Source organism: Camelus bactrianus, chromosome 35 (assembly GCF_048773025.1).
Source record: "Camelus bactrianus isolate YW-2024 breed Bactrian camel chromosome 35, ASM4877302v1, whole genome shotgun sequence".
Classification (NCBI taxonomy): Eukaryota; Metazoa; Chordata; class Mammalia; order Artiodactyla; family Camelidae; genus Camelus; species Camelus bactrianus.
The window spans coordinates 27161368-27174789 of NC_133573.1; positions in this window are offsets into that span (position 1 = coordinate 27161368).

Sequence of the window (13422 nt, forward strand, 5' to 3'; positions counted from 1 at the left end):
TGTAGCACACGGCTGGGGCGCGTTGTCTGGTGCACTGCTGATTCTCTAAGGGACGCGTTAGGGAGATGCGGGCTCTGAGAGTTACTCCTCTTCCCAGTGTTTCTCAGAATGAGGTCTTGCCTCAGAACCTCCCACAGTCCTTGCTGAAAATGCACACTGTTGAGCCCCATCCTAGACGTGCTGACTCAGAACGTCGGAAGTGGACCCTGGCCCTCCACATCGTTTAACAAGCATCCCAGGTGAGTCTTGTGCACATTGGGTTACTGAGCCACTAACTTGGCGCCTTTTTAACTTCTCAAAGACCTTTCTAGGTGGGAGGGAACTTTGACTTTTGATTGAAGGAGGAAAATGAGCAGAAGTGATTGTAAGTCCCTTCACAGCTAGGACACCGTGTGCATCAACGGCCCCCACTAGCTACTGACATGAGAGCATCTTGCCTGACCCAGCCTGGACCGTGAAGCCTCTTTGATCATCAGCCCAGCCTGCAGAAGTTGGCCACGTACGGGAGGATGTGCGTGGGTTATACACAAATACTACACCATTGTACATGGGGATTTGAGCATCCAAGGATTTTGGTACCCTGGGGGGGTCCTGGAACGAATCTCCCTGGGGATACCATGGGACAACTGCACTCTATTACTTCTTAAATCCTTTAAAAGGCAGAACTGTGAGAAGACTAGGAGAGGCAGAGAAGGTGCCCAATGAAAGATGGGTGTGTGTGTGTGTGTGTGTGTGTGTGTGTGTGTGTTTTGAAAGATACGTTCTATTTCAGAGTCTCTCACACAGAAATACAACAAAAGAGTGCGGAGCTCAGAGCCACAGCCCATCTGTCGACAGGCTATTCAATTAACTTATTGTTACCAGTGAAACACCAGCTCAGTGTGTCTGGAGAAAGAGGAAGTCCCAGGTGCTGGAGTGACAGCCATCAAGCTGCTGGCAAAGCAGAGAAAGCCAGTCGCCCCTGGAGGCAGGCTGCCCCCTCCTCCGCTGGCGCTTTTCCTTCCATCCTTTTCTCACTTCCTTGTTTTTTTTTTTTTTTCTCCTCCTGGCTCTCACCACTTTCCCTTTCTTCTCTTTCCTCATCTGGGGAAGAGAAAAGGCCGGCTTCTTCATTTCAACAGAGCACATATCCTTGAGCAAGAAGCAACGATGGAAGAGAAACGTGCTGGAGTCTGAGAATTCGCTGAAGTTGCTATTTCTTTCAACAGAGCAAAGGAAGGGGAGATGAGGGAGACCGTTTCTGCCACCTCAAATGAGCCTCAGACCATCCGCCAGCCTTCCCTTACCTGCCTGAGGCCTTATTTTCCACCCGCCACCCCCTCGCTGACTACCCTCCCACTCTCTAAGTCATTTCTTGGTTTCGCCCTCAAGGGGCAGAGAAGCCAGCAAGGGGAGGCCGGTGAGCCCTCGCTCAAACCACAAGGCGCACGTACCCCAGGGGCCCTGTCACCGGTACCAGTCTTGGGGGGACATGAGTTTTCTGCAGCGACACAGCTGGGGCTCTCCTGACTCACGGCCAAGGCCACCACAAATTTGGAGTTGCCATTCTCATCATGTTTTCGTGATCTGAGTCCATTGGCAGCTGCTCAGAGGGAGAAATAATAGCCCTCAAAGGAGGAACATTAATGTGATCTACCTGGATCTATTCTAAGCATCGCATCTAATTACAGAGAATGAATCACAGATTTAAGCATCTTAAACATAGACATAAAAAAGTAATTAACCCTCAAACAGGAAGCTGCTGAGCGGTCAGATCGCATGGTTTGAGAACCAAGAAAAGCAAGTCAGCACACTGCAAGCATGAGAAAAGCAGGGGTTAATCCTCTGCCGGGGTTTCAGGGTTCTGTTCACTTCTGCAGGTGTGCTACGGGCGGTCGTCACAGGAGCAGCGGAGTCTCTTCACGAGGCTGTGAAACTGTTGCAGTGAAGACACCCTCTCTTCTTTACAAAGTGACACTCTTCAAAAGATGCATCCAGCCCGAAGCTCCCATTGGCACAGGCTCAGTGCCCATCACTGTAAGGAAGTTTCACCCTAAAAGCAAGCTCCACGGGTTCATCAGGCAGTTTCATTCGAGTTTTACTTGCTCTCCACTCAGTTTGAAAAGCTGTCTAAGAATTCCTCACTGGTCATTCTCAACACAATCACAACATCTCTTAGTTTAGGACTAGAGGCAGCGAGAGATGAGAGGCTGTGGTCTGATCCAGCTCTGCCCCATCGCTCCCTGCTTGGGGCCAAACCGAATCATCCAGACCCACGTGACAGTCACAGGGGAGGGGGAAGTGGGTCTGATGGAGCCAGAGGAAGGACACGACTCTGTAACCAGAAGCCATGTAGTCCAGGCGCAGCTACTGTGGCCGCATCTCTGTTGTCCAGCAAGCGGCACCTGTCGCCTGCCATCAAGAGTAGAAGTCGGAGCACTTGACCCACTGCATCTTGGTATCCGAGTCACGGAGGAAAACCCAGCGGCAGTCAAGCACTGGATGGAACCGCACTCCCCTCACGTGGAGAAGAGACGGAGTCAAGGTCAGCCTCAGGGGTGGGGTCAGTTCCCCGTGGCCAGGGGTCCCTCCCTTCCTGAGCTGCTGCAGAAGGACTCTGTTCCCTCCTCACGGGGGAAGGATGTAGCAGTGGGGTGGACGATGGATGCTAGAGGATGCACCCGTGTACGCAGAACAAAGGAGAGCCAGGAAAGCTGTTCCCACACAAGGGGCAAGTCCAGCACTGACTGTGAGGACTCCTTACCTCACGTAAGGATGTGTCCAGGTCCAAAGCCTGATCTCCTGTGACCTCCTGGGGGTGGAACAACTCCATGTTGGAGACTGCCTTCCCAAAAACAAGGACCTTGGGAGAACCGCTCAATCTCACCAAGTCTCAGTCCATGAAGTACAGATCATAATGAGGACACTGCACCTCCGTACGGGGCTCTCATGAGGTCCAAAGAAGACTTTTTTTTTTCCCTAAATTTTTGAGAATTTGTTTGAGCAGAGATCAACTTGGATCCAGCAGCATAAACCAGAAGTGGTTGGAACTACGCCAACAGGAGCTAGGGAAAGGCTTTTATAGAGAAGGGAAGGAGGGACAGCAAGGAAATTGTTTGACTGGCGAAGGCCTGAGTGGTTGCGTTATTTCAGAAAGCCTGGTTGGCTGTTTATGATTGGTTGTCAGGAGACCATTTATTGAAAAGAGCTTTGAAAAATTATAAACCCCTGTGGGACGTGTACTTGTGGTGAATAACCTAATAGAGTTCTCAAAAAACAGTACAACTTTTTACTCTGTCTGAAGGACATCGTTAGCATCCTAGGGTCCATCTTGTGTACAGCCTGAATGAAGATAAATTTCCTGGCACTTCTCGACATGCAAGGTTCTTCTATATCAAAGTTTGCCAACAAGACTACCTTGAATTTTCATGTTCCCAATGCATCTCCCTTCGCTAAGAGCACCTGTGTCCCTGCTTTTCTTCCTCTTTAGACTTATCTTGACATTTTTATTCCCAAATCCCAGGTTCCATGATGGTCGACGTGGTCTCTCACAGTCCAAGATTCATTTATCTACTCGACAACTTGCTTTTTTAAAAAAATGCTGAAGTTGAAGGTAATTCTGCCACTTTAAATGGTATTTTACAAAAATATATTCATAATGAGTTAGTGTACTCATAATATCTGGCTGAGGTTATTTGAAAAGACCAGGGTACAAAATTATATGTAGTAACAATCTCATTGAACACACACACACACACACATCCTACCCACATACACACATGTATCCAAAAACTGGAAAATATGCATACACCAACTAATTATCTCTAGGTAGTGAGAACAAATTTTAATTTATTTCCCTCTGTGCTTACCTATGTGCGCTATCGTTTCTAAAATAAGCATGCTTATTTGTTTGGAAAAAGGAAAAATTTACTTTAAAATGCTGTTTCTTTCCTTCTTATGTAGGAGAGAGCATATCATACTGAGTAAGTCAAGGACAGAGGATCCTCCTTTCACTGAAATTATTTTAATATGACCCTGATGATCTGAGTAAGAATAAATCCATCATCTACTGCATAGAAAGAAAGTTTGCATCAGCCTAACACACATATATGTGTGACTGAGAAAAAATGTCAAGAAAGAGTGCACACACGGGATGCATTCGATATTTTAGCTTCCACGCTATTCCAGTACTTGGACGCGGGCTGCCCATTCTGAGTTCACCAACCACAGCTGGAAACTGTCGTGAACTTCTGGTTTCACCATCAAGCTCAAGATTACCTTCTGGGACGAAAAGCGAGTCATTCTGAAGAAACTGTCCCTCCATCTGTCACCTGAGGCCCCTCCAGGAATGAATTACACTCCCATTCTCTGATCCAGATCTACACGTTTTTTGATGCCCAAATCAGCCAATACTAAATAAACGTTCCAACAGTTGAGCTTCTGTGGGACAGTATATGACACCAATGTCTTGGTTTTAGAAATGATAACACTGGGAGCAATGGTCCCTCTTGGAAATCAGTGAAAACTCCTGAGCTTGGAAACCAGTATAAATATCCATGGAGCAAAAGTGATGAAAATGGACCCAAACTCAATCACGATCTAGAGCATTACACAGGCACAGCTCATGCCCTCCTGTCCTCGTCATCTTCTTGTTTTTTAATTCATGCTAGAACTGGATGTAATAATATTAATAAATCATCTTCTTCAAGCTTATAGGGTCTGAGACACCAGGCAAGTTATGATAAGCAAGAAAACATCCATTATTTATAAGACCAATACATTTTCCAGCAGATAATTTTCCTCCCAGAACAAGTCACACAAACAAGGGCGCTCTACAGGGAAGGATAGGAGTGAAGGTCAGTACTAATGATTCAACAACCTGCTAAGATTCTGGCCTTTGAGGGCCATTCCTCTATCAAGTCAGGATGGTTCCTTCACACACTGATGTGATCCAAAAATACGAACAAATTCTTGCGGTGACTGCTTCATCGCCATGGAGATGAATTTCTAACCAGCGTGACTGACGTGCTTGGTCAGAATGCTTTCTAGAACGATCCTGCCACGGAGAGTGTGCTTGTGGCCTGACGTCCCTAGACTGAGGTTTCTGGAGTTTCCATTCGTGGTCTGGGCTGCGATGATCTGATTAAGCTTCACATCTGCAAAGGGTTTGAGGTGAAGGAAAAAGGGAACTGGAATGGTTCTCACCTCATCAATTCTGACCACATCCTCCCTCTCCAGTTACCCCAAGAGAAGGGAAAAGAAAAGAGAGGAGGAGGAGAATAAAAGAAGGGAAGAAATAGAGTGGAAGAAAGGAAGGAAGAGAGGGGAAGGAGAAGAGGAAACGAAGGCTGGAGGGAACCTCCAAAGTGGCTTCTTTTCAGAAACGGAAGCTCAGAGCATGTTTCCCAAAACAACGGAGCTTTTTTTGTGTGTGATTTTGGCTTCCCGTCCTTCTTTTCCTCCCCAATCTATCTACTAAGTATGAAATTTTAAATGACAATCATCTGTGAACATTGACTCACTAAATATCTGAACATTCAAAATGGGGTCTTGGAGGAGGGCATAACTCAAGTGGTAGAACGCATGCTTAGCATACACGAGATCCTGGGTTCAATCCCCAGTACCTCCATTATAAAAAGAATTAAAGAAATAAACCTCATTACCACTTCCCCCACAAAAAAGAAAGAAAGAAAGAAAGAAAGAAAGAAAGAAAGAAAGAAAATGCATTTCAAAATGGGGTCTTGATCAGAAATACAATTGTGTAAAACTAAGTTCCATGTGAACAGCATCCTGATGCCTTTGTTATAACGGTGGCAAATCTGAAAATAAAAGCTTTCAAATACAGTATGGAGGAGTCTCAAATAATTAAACATAGGCCTACCATATGATCCAGCAATTTTGCTTCTGGAAATACAACCAAAGGAAATTAAAACACTAACTCAAAAAGATATCTACACCCTGTGTTCATAGCCATTTGCAACAGCCAACACATGGAAACAACCTAAGTGTCCCCCAGTGGATGAATGGATAAGGCAGCTGAGAAATAGATAGATAGATGATGGGTTATTATTCAGCCATAAAAAAACAAAATTCTACCATTTTTGATGACATGGATGGACTGTGATGGCCTTATACTAAGTGAAATAAGTCAGACAGACAACTACTGTATCATCTCACTTATATGTGGGATCTAAAACAAAAAACAAACCAGCGAAAACTCAGAAAAAGAGATCAGACTTGTGGTTACTGGAGGTGAAGGAGGAGGAAGGAATTGGAGCAAGGTGGTCAAAAGTACAAATTTCCAATTATAAGGTAAGTAAGTACTAGGGACACGATGCACTAGCTAACGCTGCTGTGTGATACGTACAAAAATTGTGAAGAGGAAATCCTAAGAGTTCTCATCACAAGGAGGAAACATTTTTTTCTTTTTTTCTTTCTTTTTTTTCTTTTTATGGTAGCTCTATGAGAAGACAGATTTTAGCTGAACCTACTATGGTCATCATTTCACAATCTATGTAAATCAAAACATCATACTATATGCCCTTAACACTGAAGTGTGTCCATTTTTTCTCAGTAAAACAGAGGGGAGCTTTCAAATAATGACTTCTCCTAAGCTTTTTAAATAAAGGCATAATACTTCTTTGTTGCATCTATTATCTTTCAAATGAAGGTTATATCTAAGTGCATTACAGTCTCACTGGTCCAGGAACCCAGGGGAAATGACAGGTGGAGAGGAAGAGTCACATGCGCGTCCAGGAGAAAAGATGTAATAAGCAGAACACTATTCACTCCCACAACACTTGAGCATTTCCAAGTATTTTACCGTATCCCTGAGCACAGGTACACATTGTACCCACAATGGGGCACAGATTCTCAGAATTACCGCTGCTATCCCGTGCACTACTTCCTTTTTTCATTTCAGGAAATATCTGACAGGGAAATTTGCATAACTTGCCCAAGGCCACACAGTGAGTGAGCTGGGTGTAAAATTCACGTGTCCTGCCTCATTAGCCTTTCCGATGCCACTTGAAGTCCCACAGTGACTTCCTGGAGCCTCTGCAGTGATAGAAAAACCAACGCTGGAACATGGAGAACTCAATCAACCAGTTTGTTTCATCTGCTTACATCCACACAACGAGTTCTACTGACCTGACTCAGTCGAATGGACTCATTTTTTTCAACTAATGAAACTACATCGACTCACTTTCTTGGCTCTGCAGGGACAAAGTCAGAATGAGTCATTGGAACAGAAATTATAGGACAGTATTCAAAATGGCAGGTGATCAAAAGATGACTGTCTCAAGAGATGACTGCCGTTGGACCCTCGCTCAGCTGCCAGTCCATCACAGGACTGAAACATGTAAATAGAATCAGCAGGTTTTGGCAGCAGGTTCTGGAAAGTGGTATCTATCGGCAGAGAAGCAGTGGCCACCTGTTAGTTTTAGTCACTCACTCATTTACTCATTTGCCTTCACTGCATGCCTACTAAGTGTCAGGGACCGCGGCCGTGTCATGTTCAAAAACAAATATGTTTGTTGTCTAGATCAGTGAGTCTGTTTTATAAATAAGTTCATTTGTGTCTTTTTTTTTAGATTCCACATATAAGTGATATCATATGGTATTTTTCTTTCTTTATCTTTCTTACTTTACTTAGAATGATGACACACATAGAAAACAAACTTATGGTTACCAGCGGGGAAAGGGGTGGAAATGGATACATCAAGAGTTTGAGATTTGCAGATACTAACTACTAAATATAAAAATAGATGAACAGCAAGTTTCTACTTGAGCACAGGGAACTATATTCAATATCTTGTAATAACCTATAATGAATAAGAATATGAAAACAAATATATGTGTGTGCATGTATGACTGAAACATGGTGCTGTACACCAGAAATTGACACAACATTGTAAACTGACTGGACTTCAACTTAAAAATGACAATAATAGATAAATAAATATACAAATATGATCCCTGCCATCCTGGATTTTGCAATACCAAAGGAGACTTAAATATAAATTGGGCAGGATAAAAGAAGGGAGGGTTTAGAAGATATAACAGAGGGTTTTAAAACCTCTGTGTGCCACTGTGGGGTCATAGGAGAGTGACTGATCCCAGCAGTGAGTTCTGGGAAGACCACAAGGAGAGGCTGGCATCTGATCAGGAGACTCTGGGACAGAAGAGTCGGGAACAGGGGACCAAAGTTCTGAAGATCAGTAAAAGAGAGCCGAGGCTTAATCCAATGTGGCAACCAAAGGAAATGGACCCACACAGGGGACAACCCAAGACAGGGATGAACTACAAAGTCTAACTTCTCTTATGGGTTGAAAGGTGGGTGAATGAGGATGAACAGAAAAACATCAGCGTCTCGGGGGGAAGAAAGTCAGGGCACGGGGAGGAAAACTACGTTTTATTTATTGCCATGTGTCAAGCAGTGTGCTAAGAAGCCTACATAAGTTCTCTTTCTTCGTCCTCACAGTCACCCTACAAATCGGGCATCCTTACCCCTGTTTGACAGAAATCGTCCAGGATTTCCACAGAGCTTTACTAGTTTACAGAGAACTTTCACATACACTCTCCTCTTCATCCTCACAATCCTGCTTGATAAGCAGGACAGGAATCCCCATTTTACGAAAGAAAGACAAGGACGGGGTAGAACCATCGTGCTTCCTCCATTTTCTGATACCCTTGCTGATCGTGAAGCTAACCTAATGCCCTCACTTGAGTTCACCTGTTGTCTACGTGACTAGGTCGTCGGAAACCCAGCTGATGGAAACTCAAATGTGTAACAGCAGCCTTTGAACAGCTCCTGCGAGGTTTGGAAGATTCAGCCTCATCGTAGGGGCAGCAGGCCGTGAGTGTCATCCCCACAGGTGCCCTGGGGGCCCGGGGAACTTGAAGAGAGGCTCAGTCTGAAGGTCTTATCAGGTCTACACAGCCCAAGCAAAACGATAGTCCCAAGAGCCTACAACGCTGTTTAGCATATTGTAGATTAGCCTGGAAAAGACCCAAATCACGATTGCCCAAGTCTCAACAAAACTTTGGAAAAAAAAAAGCAAGTCTCGCTTGGCAGCCGTGTGGAGGCCACACCTCACGCTGCACATACATACCTGGCTTCATCGTTCTTGCACAAGGGAGTTTCAGAGCGGCCAATAAAGCATTTCAAGCTAAAGTTCCTTCAACTCTGAGCACTGTTTTCGAAGTGTCCAGGCAAAGCAGTTTCTGAATTTCTCCAAAACTATAATTTAGCAGCCATAACAAACAAGCTAGTGGTCTGATAAGCAACAGCGTATTGCCAACAGAAATCCCCGGAACACATTTTTCTATTACATGTCTCGGCCATGTGGGTGTCCACCCATTGAAACCCACCGCCCACCCCAAGTTCTACTATCCATCCAAGAAGCACGAAGCTTCAAGGAACCAGGAGGCATGATTCCATTCATCCCTGCCTCTGGATTGAATCACTTTCTCATTAAGGGTCACTCTTTTCTTAGAGATCTCTCCCAAATCCAAAAGCAGCCTTCGCTATTCAGTCTCTTCTGACATGCGACTTACTCAAGTCTCAACAGTATTCAAGTCCAAGCCCATACTATAAACAACTCTGCTGAAAAATAAACACCACCTAAGGCAACAGGCCAAATACCACAAAAAAAATTTTTTTTTAGTATAAATCTAATGGGGTAAAAAGGCAAAACAAATTCTGTTCCTGTCTCTCTATATAGCTTTCCCAAAAAAAAAGACTAATAAATGAACCTAGAAAGAACCCAACAAATGAACCAAGAATTCTCATGGCTTCACTGCTTGCCCGCTGCCGGCTTGTGAGAGGAAGCCAGTCATTTCGCTTCCCTGAGCCTCCCTTTCCTCGTGTGCAAACTGGGGATAATGGGAGATGCGCCCTACAGTGATGCACGGAAGAGAAGCAAGACACTTCCCGTAAAAGGACGTTGACTTCCTCTGAGACAGGGCGCTATGTAAATTTCAAGTGGCGTTACTACCACATTTTAGCACACGTGAGATCTGAATGGTCTCTGATCGTGAAAGCAGTGGTCACCCTAGGGCAAACTCAGAGAACAAGAAACAGCACAAGGAGAGGAGAAATCCAAGCCACGTGACTTCTGTGAAAAAGGAGAACTTCCATCTGACCAGCAGAAGAGCCCAGTGAGGGAAGAGGATGCGTATCTCCAAGGAGAAAAGTAGTGAGTATCAGAGCTACCTGACCCAGTTCTCGGAAGTCGGCCACCAGATCAGAAATTAAAGTAAGGTGAACTGGACGTTTATTCAAGAAGCTCCTAAAACCCCAACTCCTCTAGGGGAAACTTGGAGGAGAGCTAGCAAATCGCCCCCACGTCTACCCCGTCTGTTTTGGGGGGTCTTCTAGAACCCAGCAGTACACAATTTGCACTTTCCTTTGGACTTAGATGTCATGTGAATGCTTTTATTTTAAAATTTCAGTTTCTTTATTTGATATATATTTTACCTACATTTCTGCCATTTTCTGCTTTCCTTTTATATAGCTCCATTCCAATGTTGTCATTTTCTAATATTTTCAGGCAAAGACCATGCTCAAAACAAAATTATTTTTACCAATACAGTTCATTCATTGATATGTTTGACCAACATATAATGAACACTTAATATGTACCTGCAAGAAGCTTGCAGAATGAGTAAGATGAACAGGTAAGTGCTTAATGCTTTGACCCTAGTTATGACTTTACTAGTTCTGTATTCCTTCTACCTGACAATATACTTCCCCATTCATCTGTTAAAAGTTAAAATAGCAATATGTCTGAACAATCACATCAGAGCTATCCAAAACAATTTAAATGCTCTAGTGTTGATATTCCAAACTTCAGCAATATATCCCCATGATTAGCAGGGTCAATGCAACTGTACTTACACCTCAGTATTTGTATTTGTCCACCTCTGGACCTTCTTTAATTTTGGGATACCTGGAACCACACGAAATATTTAAGAAAAAAATGGAGACGATGGTTTCTGTTTTGTCCTCTAGACTCTTCTGGTGGAGCTGGTGAAGTCTCAACACTTGAACATCTCCTGATTACTCAATAAATATCTTGGGGATTGATTATCTGGTGATTCATGAGTCCAGCAACAGTCCCAGATCCCCCGCCAGGCTGGTAAGTGACAGCTCGAGGTCAAGGTTTCTGTCTGTTTGCCTTGGATTGCTTTCCCTGGTTGATCGACGTTCTCGTGCCCACACAGAAGCACAGACGGCTGCTTTCGTGCCTCCTTCCATTCCCTTGGGTTCTCTCTGCTCTGTGCTCCCGTAGGATTTTCCCGTCTGAGTCTGGGAGGGTTTCACGTGTGCTCACTCTGACAAATACAGTGAGAGATTACAGGAGACCGGCGTCAGCACAGGACTCAAGAGCTGTGCTTTGCAAGCTTGTGTCCTTGTGGTCACAGGAGTGGGGACTGTTAACTATTTGAAGAGGAAAATCTGTGTCAGAGAAGTCACTGAGGGTAGGATTTGAAAGCATTCGTTTCTACCACCCCCTGCCCCCCGGGCAAAAATGACTCTATTCTTTGATTTATTTCACACTTACTGTAGTGTTTATTGTGAGCCCTTTGGGTCCTTAGTATTTTGCAAATGTTGACTCATTTAGTCCTTATGGCACCCCTCTTATTACCCTTATGTTTAGAATAGGAAGACTGAGGCCGGTGGGTAGAGCTCAGTGGTAGAGCGCATGCTTAGCATGCACGAGGTCCTCGGTTCAATCCCCAGTACCTCCAGTTTAAGAAATAGTAAAGTAAAATAAAATAGGAAGACTGAGGCATGGGGAAGTTATAGAAGTAGCAGAGACAGAGCCCAAACCATATGCCTCAAACCCAAACAGCAGACTTCTAAAGCAGTGCCGTCTGGCAGATGTAACGCAAGCCACGTAGGGAAATTTAAAGAATTTTAAGAGCCGCATTATTTCAAACGGGGTAAAAGGAAAAGTAAGCAGGTAAGATGCTTTTTAATAGTACATTTTATGTAACCCCATGTATAAAATCTCATTTCAACATGCAATCGGTGTAAAAGTAGTGAATGGGCTATTATACACTTCTTTCCATTGTTGCTCTCCTAAGTCTCTGAAATCTGGGGTGTAATTTACACTCACATCCCAGCTGGATTCAGACCAGCCACATGTCAGGTGTTCACCAGAGCCCCCCATCCTTTGGCTTACTTGTGTTGCCCCTTTCAATCAGGTCCTTTTCCACCGGAGGCCTGCTGTGTGCCACGCAGATGCCTATGGCTTTGAAGTGCCTGATGGCATATTGACAACAGAACCCCGGCAGGCAGTAGGAGAAAGGATGGACTTTTCTACCCAAATTGGGAGCTGAGAACCCTGGGCTCCAAGTGCAGAGCTGGAGGACGAATGAGCTGCATCACAGGCACAAGAGATGGGACCAGGAGATGAGGGAGATTCTTTGGGGTTCCAGAATTAGCCTGGTGGTAAAGACCATATGCATCTTACATAGTAAGACAGACCTGGGATTGAGTCCTGACTCCTCCACTGAGAAGCTGGTGGCCTCGTGCAAACTTGGTAACTCTCTCAAATCCCAGTCTTCTTGGTATTGTGAGGTTTTCATGAGCTGGTGCAAGTCAATCTCTCAGCCCAGAGCACGCAGTGAGCAGGCAATACCCTGGACACTGCCATTGGTCATGTTATTCAAACATCACCTAGGTAGTTATTTTTGCCCTGTACCTATAAGCTAAAGAAACTGAGGCAATTAGCTTTAAAAATAAAACAAAATAAGTTTGTCTGAAACATTAAAATATTGAGAAAATTGAAGCTGGGGGTTGGGGAGGTAGAGTAGATTTCTTTGAATTCCAGGTTGGTTTCTTTCCTTTTATATCTGCAGTGCCAGCCCTAGTGTAAGAAAGCACAATAAATAGGAAGCCTTAGTAAGACTTTTACAGCAAAATCCCAAATCAAATAGAATAAACTCTAATTTTTTTCATTATACAGAAACTCAAACTCTTATACATGTGTCTTCTTTGGTTCCTTGGAAATCCTCATAGCCTCCCTCTTGTTTAATACAGAAGAGAGTTTGCATCTTAGGCAAATAAATGTTTGTTTGGTCCACTTGAAAGCAACTTTTTAAAATTACTATATAACATTCCTCGATAGATCTGGTGAAAAATCATGTTGCAATACCGAACTCCTTATTTGAAATGTTGCCTCGATTTGGTTTGCCTCTTAGCACAGTTCCTGTAAATATCTGTATGTCTCCTTAATGCACCACAAAATTGACAATTTCCAGACTGACCAGTGATCAAGCAATCCTATCACATGGGCTCATTTGATTCAATCACTAAAAGAGCTTAAATAACCGAGACACAGACTGAAATACAATCGAGCCATTTCTTGGTAATTAGTCTGAGTTAACCTCTGATGTTCACTGTGTTGGTCTGTTTATGTGAAGAATCCTGAG